The sequence below is a fragment of the Boleophthalmus pectinirostris genome, unplaced genomic scaffold, assembly GCF_026225935.1.
Source record: "Boleophthalmus pectinirostris isolate CB_2022bp ecotype Guang Dong unplaced genomic scaffold, ASM2622593v1 HiC_scaffold_8, whole genome shotgun sequence".
NCBI lineage: Eukaryota > Metazoa > Chordata > Actinopteri > Gobiiformes > Gobiidae > Boleophthalmus > Boleophthalmus pectinirostris.
The window spans coordinates 27236271-27249057 of NW_026571515.1; positions in this window are offsets into that span (position 1 = coordinate 27236271).

Here is a 12787-nt window from a genome sequence, read left to right on the forward strand (position 1 = left end):
ATTGGTTTCTATTGCACAGTGTAAATTGGCCACTACCTACATTCCACGTTACTGAATGATTTTGTGAAGGGCAGGTGTGCAGCAGATTTGGCTCGGTGTACCTACTACTACAGCATGTGAGTTTGTACGGGCCTCGAGTAGTTAACCCTTTGAAGCGTGCCTAATGTTAGCCTGAGTTAACATTACAGAGCTTCAGCGGGACACGAGGACCCGGTAAACGAGCGGCTCGGTTCTGCCCGAGACATGTGTTTGGACTTCTACAAAACGACTCACATGTTTCAGAGTGTTTATTTTGTTTATAACCAGAGATCATACAAACGAACAGAGCCAGAACAGCAAGTGTTAGCATTTAGCCACAAACATATAGCGAGCTAATGCCTCACGTAGACAGGAAACCGGTGGAAAACAGACTGCGGGTGTTTCTTTTTGCATTTATTATGTACATGATGTAAGCCAAGAGACAGCGCCTCCGCCTGTATCACCTCGTGTGAACAAACAAGCAAAATTCACGTTTCAAAGGACAAACCTGGCAGAGTTGTGAAGCGACTGAAGGCACGGGTCCGGTGAGGAGCGGAGCGGATCTTGACGGTTCTACTCCATCGCAGGTAAAGGGCTTCCCCGCTGCTTTACCTTTAGCTCTCCGGGCTCGACATGAATTAGGTGAAATGATGGCTGCTCGCTAACATCTCCGAGTCACGTGGTCAAATGCTCACAGCTGCTGCTCTGTGAGATTAGGACCTCCCCAAAGGCACCGACGGATACATGTTTGGACAATAATCATAAGCACTGCTGTTTCAAACAGTTTGCTTTTGTCAAATTAATCAAACATATAATAACAGCAATAACAAAATATGGTATTATGCCTGTCTTTAATCGATGGGATGTTAGTTGATGTGAAATATTGTGAGAAACAGGCTACCTTTAATTAATAATTATCTGCGTTTACTTCTTTCACCATCAGATCAATTTAGGGTTCTACAGGTTTTTGGGGTGATTCATGAAAAATTCAATATAGATATTTGTCTAAAATTATGTCAGTGGAACAATGCTTCTATGGAAAATTGGCCATAATTCAACATAGTTCCACCCATAGTCCCACCCATCTTTAAAAATTCAGCTGGTCGGTGTTTTTTCTCTTTGTAATGGAAAAAAACAAACAAACAAAAAAAAAAAAAAAACAGCAACTTTCTTCAATGGTTACTCCTGTCTTGTCAGATGACATATCTTTTCAAATAACTCAATTATCACTCCAGATAGGCTATTATGACATAACATACTGCAGAAACAGTTCTTGTTGTCCTAGCCTTTAGTTATGATGTCCTAGTCATGTGAACCTTTGAGGAGCCTAGTGATGGTCAATATTAGAAAACAATTCTTAGAAGTGGGTCCAGGCATGTCATCCTCATTATCTGGCAGTGTTATTGTTGAACAAAACAGCTCTTCATTATATGAAAAATTTTCCAGAGAGAGACTAGAGAATTCATGGGGTTATCTAAGTCTGCACATTAAACGTGTAAACGTCAGCAAATTTCAAATCTGTTGTGCTTTCTCTGTATCTTGGATAATTATTGAAACTATGGAGTAGCCTGGAGACATGATAGGAGAAAAACTAGCATTCAGTCCTCATTTGTGATGAGCTGTGGTCAGAGCATGACCCTGGATACAGTGAAACTTTGTTGTTGGGTTGACCTTTAGGTTTGTGAAGTGTCCCTGATGCTGGTTAAAGAACAAAAATGTAATTAACAGGCTACTGAAAATACTTGATGATGAGAACTTTGGATAGACTCACTGAGGTGACCTATTGATCCATGTGAAATCAAACATGCTGCATATAGATTATGCCAGTGGTTCACAATAAAATTCAATACAAAATTATAATACATCAGACTTATATAAGCACTTTTCGGCACTCAAAGATGCTTTTCAAACAGAAAGAAATATTGTCAGAGAGACATAAATAAACAAGTAAACCAAGAGAAAACACCAAAGTTATAGATGGGGCATAAATACAACTGTACATATTATACAAACCAAACCAAAAAGATGGAACAGACAAACTTTAAAATGATCACAAATTAGCTATTCTACTTAGGTCCACAGATCCGCTGCCTGTGGGTACAAAAATGTCTACAATTATTAAGGCAAATGTACAAAACAAAAGAGCTGATAATTAAGCCTATAGTTGAGTTTAACATGGGGCTGGTTCAAACTCTTTGTGTGAAAATGTCTGAGTGTCAGCCGGTGTGACCTCACAGAAACATAAACTGCCCACATAGCTGAACTCTGCAGTAACACAAGCAACTCCACTCTTTACACACAGGCCTCATTCAGGACATACAGGGGATTTCTTATTTAAGTGCTATTGTGAATCTGTTGTGTGTGAGCTCAAACCTGTTTTTATGCCATTTTGTTGCTATATACTTGTAAGGCGCATTGTTGCCAAATCCAAAACAACTTCTCCTTTTTCTAATAACTCTAAAAACAGTCTCCCAAGTACATTTTTAACTACAAAATGGTCTCTCTCAGCCTCATCCAGCTCAGGTCCTCTACCAGAGGCCTGGGAGCCTGAGAGTTCGGTGCAGTATCTTTGCTGTTCCTAGTACTGCACTTTTCTGGACTGAGATGTCCATTGTTTTTCCCGGTATCTGCTGTAGCCACTCTTCCAGTTTGGGGGTTACGGCCCCAAGTGCTCCGATCACCACGGGCACCATGGGCAGGTTATTGGCCGATAGTTGGATGGGACTGCACCCTTTGAGGGATCCTTCAGGATCAAGTCGTACGCCCTTGGGTTAGCCATTCAGGGTGAGTCCCATCCCTTAGCAGCTGGTTCATTTGTGCTGCCAGGCTTTCGTGGAGAGCAGTGAGCTTCTTTTTTATTCTTTTTCTTATTCTTATAAGAAGAGCTTCTTTTTTATTCTTATGCTTATAATAACAGAAGTTTCAAATGTAGTGATTTTGATAAAGATTTGTGCTGAATTGTGTTGTCTTTTTTCCATTTTTCTTGTATTTATTTTCTTATATCTTATATTTTTGTTTGCTCAAACCCTCAGCCTTTTGAGCAGTTCTCAAACAATAATAAAAAATACTTTCACTTTTCAGTCCTGTTCAAAAATATAAAGGACAGATACCTAAAATTTATACTTAAGTACAGTACTTTACTACTTTTACTTTGTTACGTGCCGCTACTGAAATTAATTACCAAAGATGATCAAATATTACAATATAGGATTTTCCTAACCTAAATGGTAACATGTTGACATTCTTTCTTCAATTAAAAAAAGTAAGGATAAACCCTACTGCTCTGTCTAAGTATGTCCAACATCCGTCACCCAGATTAGTGGTAGAACCTAATAAACTGACGCCATCTAGTGGTTTCTCAAGCACAGTTCACAGAGCCTTGCGCTACAACACTGGCTTTCTCAATTGAAATAGTTAAATGAGTAATTTATGTTCTGAATCAAATTATTATGAAAACATCAAGCGAAGAAAGTTGATTGTTTAATTTTCTTTCCATCCATTCTCTGCAACTTTAGATTGGCTTTTCATGTCATAGCTCTGGGAATTAAGCGAATAAAAATGACCTTATTTGTCCAGTGTGTCAGGGGAGGAGTGAAGGTAATGCGGCTCATTTTACAACCTTGATAGGAAACACATCTGTGCGGATAGAATTACCTTCCCCTCAGCTCGTCTGCTGGAGAAAAAATCCCATTTTCCCATGCAGCAATGGCGCAATGTGCTGAGCTGGGTGATATCTCGGGCCCCCTTGTACAGTGGAGGAGGGGAGCGCAGACATGCTTACTGCCTCCCTTTTAGAAACCATCATTTCAGCAGGATCGATAGTACGCCCCACTCACTGCCTACTGCTGCTGTTGGGATGGGTGGGGGGCATGGGGGGCTGAGCCAGTGGAGGGGGTGGGGGCTATGTGTGGACAGCTGCGCCAAGTTAAGGGAGAGCGGAGCAGGCAGCCAAGGTGAATGATCGCGTGCTGCGTCAGACCATGGTTCTGGGATGCAGTTTGTGGGTGGATGGCTGCTGTCCTCAAGTGGATGGTATAGCTGTGGTTGAAGAAGACAGAAGATCAGATCAGCAGCAAAGTGGTTTATGTTCACAAGAGCTATACTGTACAGCATACTAGAATAAACACGCATGTCTTTTTTGGGACTTGAATTCACATTATAGGTGAAAGACAGATCAGATAACAACCAGCTTGAAACATGAACCATTCAATCTGGTATGGTATATAGATAGCAGCAATCGATAGAATAAATTGATTTATACTATTAATGTGTCTTTACTATTTTCTCAAATCAAAGAAATTTTCACAGAATGGATATCTTGTCCTATTATAAGTTATATAAAATATACAGAAGTGTAGACTTTCAAATGATGTTTAAAAAAAATTACTGTATCAGCTGTGAAGTTGAAGATGAAAGGTAACAGAATTATCTGGTTATTTATTCTACATTAAACAAAATATATTTAAATATATAAAATATTTATATAATACATTTCAAAATATGATAAGATCATTTGTAGTGATCCTTTAGGAATTATTGGCTGTGGCATTTCAAGGACAAACTGTGATATTATCACAGTATTATTACAGTATAGCTAAATAATTGTAGCAAGTAGGAAAAAGATAAAAGCTAAGATTCATCAAAAGCTGTAATTGCTGCTACGATGGCTATAAACTATATTTTATTTTTTACACAGATTTGTAGTCATTGTCATGAATGTCCTTGCATTTATGTGATTGTGATTACCGTTGTGGGCTAGAGCAGCAGATTGGGTCTGAAAAGGTGCACCACTGCAGGACGGGGGGGAAGTGGATGGGACAGGATGTGTGCTGCAGTACGAGCATCCCCCTCTGTTCACATCGCGGCTCGTTTGTCAAGTTGCCTGCAGGCTTGAATGGTGCATTGCTGCTAAAACACAAGGCGATCAGCAGAGGGAATGCCACACACCTCTGAGGAGGGGTCCCAGGTGGGAATGCGCCCACATGGGGGGAGCTGCAGAGGGGAGACAGCAGGTCAGGAAATAATTATAAACTTAAATTATACTTTTAAATAACAATATATGTGTTGTTAGCACTGTGAAATTCCAAAGTCTCCGGTCTCAGGCCCTTTATGCACGGCTGCTGCCAATGCTTCATTGTATGGTTCTCAGCTGGACAACAGATTTACAATACAATATGACATTTTGAAGGACATAATTCACTATAACAAGTAGAACAACTTTTACTTACTTTTACTTTTAAATCTTTTTCATGCTTCCATTAGCTTTAGGTGGTCTGGGCCTGTGGAATAAGACAGTACTCTCAAAACGAGCAGCCACCAGAGTTTAGGTACTTTTCAACTGTATACAATATATTTGTGCATCTGAAACTCAAAACAGTCGTGCCCAATTATACATTATAAATTCCTTATTTATGTCTCATTGGTTGGGCCCATGTGCACAATCTGGACTGTAGAGCATTAAGGTTTTAAATCCCCTGATGTCTGTGATTTACAATTCAGAGAGGCAATCTCACCGATGTGATCATAGATACCTGTAAGTTGTGAAAATTTTAATGAAAAGGCTTGAATAATTAATATAATAATTATAACAATTCATAATACAGTACAGTGCAGTACAGTACAAATAACTATATATTATTCATATTATTTATTATCATAGTAATCCTCATTGACAAGTTATTTTTACTACTATTTACTACTACTGTTTTACTATCAACATTCCACCCCTGTCCAACTGTGTTACAGCTGATTTATTAATCACGTAAAACAACATGAAGAAGATTAAATACAAATTGTATGCGTGTGTGTGTTTTTTGGTTTTTTTTTTGATCGAAATGCGCTTCTTGCATGGAGATTAAGATGTACCCACGTTTACCCTCTGGTAAAAGAACTCATACTCCTGTCTAGTTTATGACAATGACCAGAAGACACACACACACACCAGAACACAGCGCATAGTCTCTGTCCACTGTGCTTTAAAACAAGCAGGCACAGACATCAGCAGGTAAATACAGATCAGCCAATATGACCTCTTCGTGCCTGCTGTGTGCTGTGTGTCTGTTATGATAACAAATGCAGTCCTGAATGTAGGCCAGGAGTCAATGCACACTTTGAGATGACAGGCACTGCATTGGGGAATGCTGCAGCCCTCATAAACCTGGAAAACAGAGAGATAAGTAGAAAGCATACTGTGGATTAGATTAGATAAACCAGTTGTACTGTTATTAGATATTTGTTATTTTGATAAAAAGTGCATTAGACAGACAACTGCAGCAGCTCCTGATAAAAGATGACTTTCAGTGCTGGAAAGTCCTTAACAGCCTTCCAGATGATCAATTTAACTATGACAGTTGCACACAACTGAAAGGAGAGGATATATCAAAAGTATAAAAGTGCCAGACATGTTCAATACAAGCGCATATGCTACTGCTGCACCATCGCCCCTTCCTAAGGGTTATTTTAGGCTGCTAAATCATTACAATATGATCTTTCTGCTTTTCTATTTCCTGAATGGGTTTCTGATTTTAGAAGATTGTCACTGCTGCCCCATACAACAACTTTCCCTTACAGAAACATCCCTTGCTTAACTTAAGTCTGTGCTCTGCATCATAAATCCAATGCAATCTAAGATGCATGTGTTTAGCAATCTCCTCATGTAGTATCAATTTTACTTTTTACAGTATTTAAGAATAATAAATCTGGAATAAAATTTCTATGTAATAAACAGTAATAAACTAAAATTTTATTCTTCTGCAGACATATATTGCAAAGGATATTACATGCTTTAAACATATTTTTACTTTTTTGTTGTTTTTTGTAGAACATTCTCTCACATTTTAGAAAAAAACTGTGTTTGACAATGCAGTGGTGTAGCTGACTTTCCGCTCCTCTGAATAGAAAGAGCTTTCCTCTGCAGCTCGTCTCGGCAGCCTGATCTCTACCTTGTGCTGGAGGAGAGAGAGGGGCAGACTATGGCAGACAGGCTGCTGCTGACACTCACAGCTGACAGACGAGCCGCAGCTGTCACAAGTTCACAAGCTCCATAATATCGTTCTACTGCTCCATCATTTACAGTGAGAATGGTGAAAAAATTATAAATCTATTGTTGCACCTAATGACTGGTACAACATTATATAGCCTATTAGTGTTCACCTTCAGCTTCTGCACCTATGGTGAGCAGTTTTCAACTCACGTGGCCTTCAGACATGTTTATTATTTATCGGTTTGACCAAAAAAGAAAGTCAGACAATCACAGACATAACAAAGTGAAAGACAATATACAGAAAAATCTCGAGATTTTAGGAGGCAAAGAAAGTAAAAGACAAAAAGAAACAGCTTTAAAATCTACTGGGTTGAAGGCCCAAGAGTCAGTCAACAGTCAAGGCAATTCTGCTACTTGACAGAGTACTATAGAGAATTAGTCTGAATTGATGTGTACACCAAACAAGCTGCTGAGCTATCAGAGTCAATGTGTCTATTATCTTTTCCGGACAGATCAATGACAACGAGAAATAGGCTGTGAATGGCAAAAAAGACAGACACACGTACACTCACAGACCACAGCAGTCAACTTCATTATCTCTATATGTCCAGACATCAAGACCGCACCTTTTCAAATCAATGGGCATCACATTTACATGGCAAATTTAATATGACTTTAGACTTTGACAACAACCTGTAGTGACAACCTGCCAGTGTGAATGATGCCTTCAATGGAAGTATAGAAAAACTATGTAGTAGTAGCTGTGTTTCAACCACTGTTTCATATGCATCACCACCACATTGGTTTTGGTATTTACTTTTAAGTCATTTTACATAAATCTAACATAATCTGGTAATATATTTATCCTTATATGGGTACTTTGTTTTTAAATCAAAGAAATTTGAAATAATGATAGACCAGTCGAATCAGTCAGACTGAGAGCATCTGAGAAGAACTTCTGAAGACACAGATTTCACAGGAATGTGCATTGTCCAAACAAAGCAATGATGATAAATGGACAACTACAATTTAAGCAGTGTAGTTGTGGATAACAGAGCTCTCAGTACTTACAACCTGTACTAGCATCTATTCAGATACTAAGATACATTACTAGTCATAATTTCATAAATTTAAAAAATCATAACATCTGCTGAGCTACACAAATGACTTAACTTACTGTGCTAACATGATCTATGAGTCTGCACTTGCTCAGCTAACAAGAGAAAATATTAAGAGGAGTGGGAGCCCGGAGCGATGAGGTGACAGTCGCCAGGTAAAACTCAGCTAGGTAATCTAATAGGACATGTAAAAGGGCCCCTCCTCATGCCTTATTCATCACTGGGGATGCCATTACTGAGAGGCCCCTATGAGAGATCTGCTGGCAGGGGCATTTTTACTGGAGTCAGTGAGTGCAGAGAGGACAGATGCTCGGACGGATGCAGCACGCACCGCATGCAGGTCAGGTCACACATGCAGCAAACTACCTCTTTTAACACCAGAAAACTCTGTGTGAAATACACAGACACTGACCAATAGCAAGCCCTGTCCATTTGTTTGGAGCAGGCATGGAGATTAATTAGTTAAAGTCACTCAAATAATACTGTGAATATTCATACTTTTTTTTTTTACTTGTTATTGAGCATTCTAGCATGTACTTATACTATTATAATATTTATAATAATTTTATAACATTTCAAATAATTAGTTAACAAGTATTAATCATCTTAGTCCATAGTTGTCTTGCCACTGTCGCCACTTCTTTCTTCACCAAAGCACGTTACGGTACTGCAATGCCTGCTCTGATTGGCCAAAGCTCAGGAAAAAAAATACAGACTTTGAAACACTGCATTTAATTTTTGCATAAAAGATTCATCTAGACTTTTACGTAAGTAGCAGTAGTACTTGTACTTGTAATTGATTCATCTCAGCCATGTAACTGTACTTTTACCTGAGTAAAAATATTCAGTTATGCTCAGGATGCATTACCGCAGACTCAGGAAACAATACCTTTCATTGGGCCTATACAAGCTATTTACGGTGCAGCCATCGTCATCGTAGTGTGTCTAAATCAACATAATCAACCTCAAACAACACCTTCAGATTTTAGATATATTTCTTATTTTGGCGTATTCCAGAGGAGCAGGGAACAAATTGTGAGACTGTAGCCCAGCAAAGTCAATGAAAAAGCCCCCAGCCCTGCAGTAGTGGAGGGCTGCGCTGCACTGCTGCAGCAAGCAGCCAAGAGGGTAATGCCTCAAACACTGGGAATTTATAATGGAGCTAATGTCACATTCTCACAGACATGCAGCACACACAATATGTCAACATAAGAAAAAAAATTATATTGTAGCTTCAGGAGCATTTCTCTGAAGTGAAATGACAGCAAAAAGTGAAGTTTAAGCTCTTTGGCTGACTAAATGATGGATGATCTCACACTTAGTTGTGCAACGCGCTCAGGACAAATTTGGTTGGTCAAGATATTTCTATACATTAGCGCACTGCAGGATGGTACTTGTACAGCAGTGCATCTTGGATACTGGAGGTTGCAACAATGAGATTTAACAACTCATACTTTTCGATTTTTTTGTTTAATGTTGTCCTTTATTCATAAAATAATAATTACTCCTTTGTTTCAAAGGGTGCTGACGTCATGTGCAATTAAGAGTGAAATGAAATATCATTCAACTGTGCAAGAAATTCAGCCAGCGGCTTGTGGTAAACAGCAGTCTTTTCTACTGAATGCTCAATATTCAATTAGATTTTAAAATAAAATATTTTCATAGTCATATTTCCACAGATCAAATTTGAAATGGCTTTTTTTAGACAATAATGGCTTGCTACAAAGCAGCTTATCTCTGGAGTCTGGAAGTGCTCTCATTCATGTCTGAGAAGAGATTTGCTGGTGTGTGAAAATGAATAGAAGTGGCTGAGGTGTGGGGAGGGGGCTCTTGTAGGAGTCTGTTACACTGATGATGGTTGGGGGGTCAGTGGAGCAGGAAACGAGAGGGGGATGCTGAGGAGAATGGGGAGGAGAGGCGAATGGGAATCTGCACACGAGCTGACCCAAGAGGTTGCATTCCCCTTTAAAAGTCCCATCCCACACAGATACGCAGAGCTCATGCAGGATCTGCTGCGGCAGTGGGGAACACTGCTGAGCTGTGCAGTTTGTGCTGCCAGCGAGCGTGCACTGTAGAGGAGGGGGAGCGTGGACAGGAGAGGAGGGGTGAGGAGAGGAAGAGAGAGAGAGTGCAAACAATGTCATTCTGTTCAGGAGGCAATGCTGCAGTCAACTTTACCGCGCCATGAAAGCACATCAGTAGCATCCGAGAGGCTCAGAGTGAGTCTACAGAAGTTTGGTCCTGTACCTCTGCAGACTGACAGTTCGGACTCTGTGAGTACATTGTCTTTTTCTAGCTCATCTTTTTACAATGCTTGCTGCCTGCTGTTTCCGCATCTTTATAAATATTAGTGCACTTCTGTAACATTACCTATAGTAGCGGCGGTTTAATGCAGGGAGCATGCCTGCAGTGCTCCGGGCTGCTTCTGCCTCATCACTACCTCTGCAGCAGCTTCTACCAAGCAGCAGACAGTTAGCGGTCAGGCTCTACTGCTCTCATCTATGTTTAACACATAGTATATGCTGAGAACAGTCACCAGTGTCAGATAGCAAAGATTAGAGCTATAGCCAAAAAAAGTTAAATTTAACCAAGCTCAAGAGTTGTCTGCACAGAGAGACAGCTTTTGATTTAGTGTTAGTTTCAATAAACAGTCCCATGCTTCGCTGGTTTCCATGTGTTGTCTGCTTATACTTGATTCGCTTATAGTAATAGTTTTCCAAGTAACAGCGCAGTGTCCTATTACTATTGTGCGCAATGTTAACTAGAAACTGAAATAGGGGATAACAAAGAGGGTACAGTGGCCTGCATGGGACAGTGAAGCTATGGTGCAGCAGTGAAGTTGTGCTCCAGCTAGCAACACTTTGGTGCAATCTGTGAAACTGGAATACACAACACAGTTTTTAAATAATTTAAAGTTTGACAACAGAAAGTCAAGCAAGATCATTGGAAAGCCATTTACACAGTACAGTAAAGTCTTCGAGAAACAGTTTTCTTGATATGAATATTAGCATCTAAGCATGAACTATATATCTGTCAAAACGCAGCGCAGGTGAAAAGTATAATAAAGGAAAAGTGACAAGGAGGTGAGGGGTGACATGTGCTCTTGACCCAGACAGATTATATTTGCCATTGTGCAGGTACATTGGCCCTGGGTTCATCTCAGGTAACTGTGCTAAGACCTTGAAAATGTGAGGCCTGAGTGTCACAGCTGGACATTTATGGGTTTGGAGCAGGTCTTCTCTTTGGCTCTCTGTCCTCTGCAGCAGCAAAGAGGAGCAGGCAGAGAGTGTGTTAAAGGTCCGAGCCACATCCGGAGCCTGACATCATCTGCAGTTTCACTAGGGGAGTGCAGTGCTGCTGCCAAAGGAAAGTGCCGCACTCACCTGATGTTGCTTGCACCTCACTCCTGCCCTCCCCCACCCCCAAACTAGCCTCGTCCCTCCTCCTTCCTTGTCTCCAATTTCTCTACTGTAGTCTCTCTGAGGTACAGTTGGCCAGCACAGCGGTTCAGCATGCTTTGCACCTCTTTGAATGCCCCCTCCTCATCTCCCTCACACCCTCCCCTTCTAAAAAGTATGCAGCACATGCTCCCAGCATCCTCCTTGAGCAATTTGCCTGAGTGAAAAGAGGAGGGAGAAAAGGCTGCGATCCTGCAGTGTCCTGCAGCAGCTGAGCTCCTGCAGTGAGCCGGCCTCTCACACACTCACACACTGTGCTCATTGGGAGTCTGACAGACGTCTTCTATCACGTGATGCGCTGCTGCTGTTACAGCACAGGCCCAGGCTCAGCCTAACTTCAGAGGAAGAGACACACACATCCTGTATTTGGACAAAACATTACTTACTTTAAAGGACAGAGAGGGGATTAGCTGGTTGCCCCCCACCCCTTGATGGTGCATTCTAGCTCCAGTCCTGATGATGTAATCAATGCAGCAAGCATTGAACTTGCTGGCGAGGGGTTCCTTCCTATTTCCTCACTCCCTCTGGGACACACTCCATTCGACTGATACAAATGTGTGAGGCCTCAACTGCAGCTCAAGGATAAATGACCCTATTACCAACTTTTACATGATCCTTTCATTAACAAAGAGTTGAGAATAATCTTCTCAAAAAGAAAGCACCAAGACTTCTTCCATATTTCACTCATCTACAAAAACACACACTTCCTGCTTCCATAAATTAAGAGCCAACTCTTGAAATCCTGGCACTCAGTCAAAGTACTGCAGCTGAGTACTGTGCAGTGACACCACTTCATTTAAATTAAAGTGACTATTTGCAGGCATCTTTTCTGCAGTTTTGATTAGTTCAGTTATTCTAGTTGTTGACTATGGGGTATAGACAAATCCCCAAGGCCCTATGCTGTAGTAGCATAGTGACTTTGCTCTCCCTGATAAGGTCATGAGTGTTGACAGGCCGCAGTGAGGCCAGCACACTCTTCAGTTCAGTGCCTGTAGAGGTGCTCAGGCGGCGAGTCTCAGGCCAAACTGAAGCAGGTGAGTTTTGCTGAGCTGGATCCTGCCGCTGCACCCAGAATCTGCCTAGTGATCAACTTCCTCTGTAGCAGTGATGAACCCTGCTCTCGTAAAAATCCGGCTAGCATTAGAGTAACTGCATAATTAGCACTCATTGAAGGTGATGATTCGGCAATATCAACCTCTGGCCTTAAACCT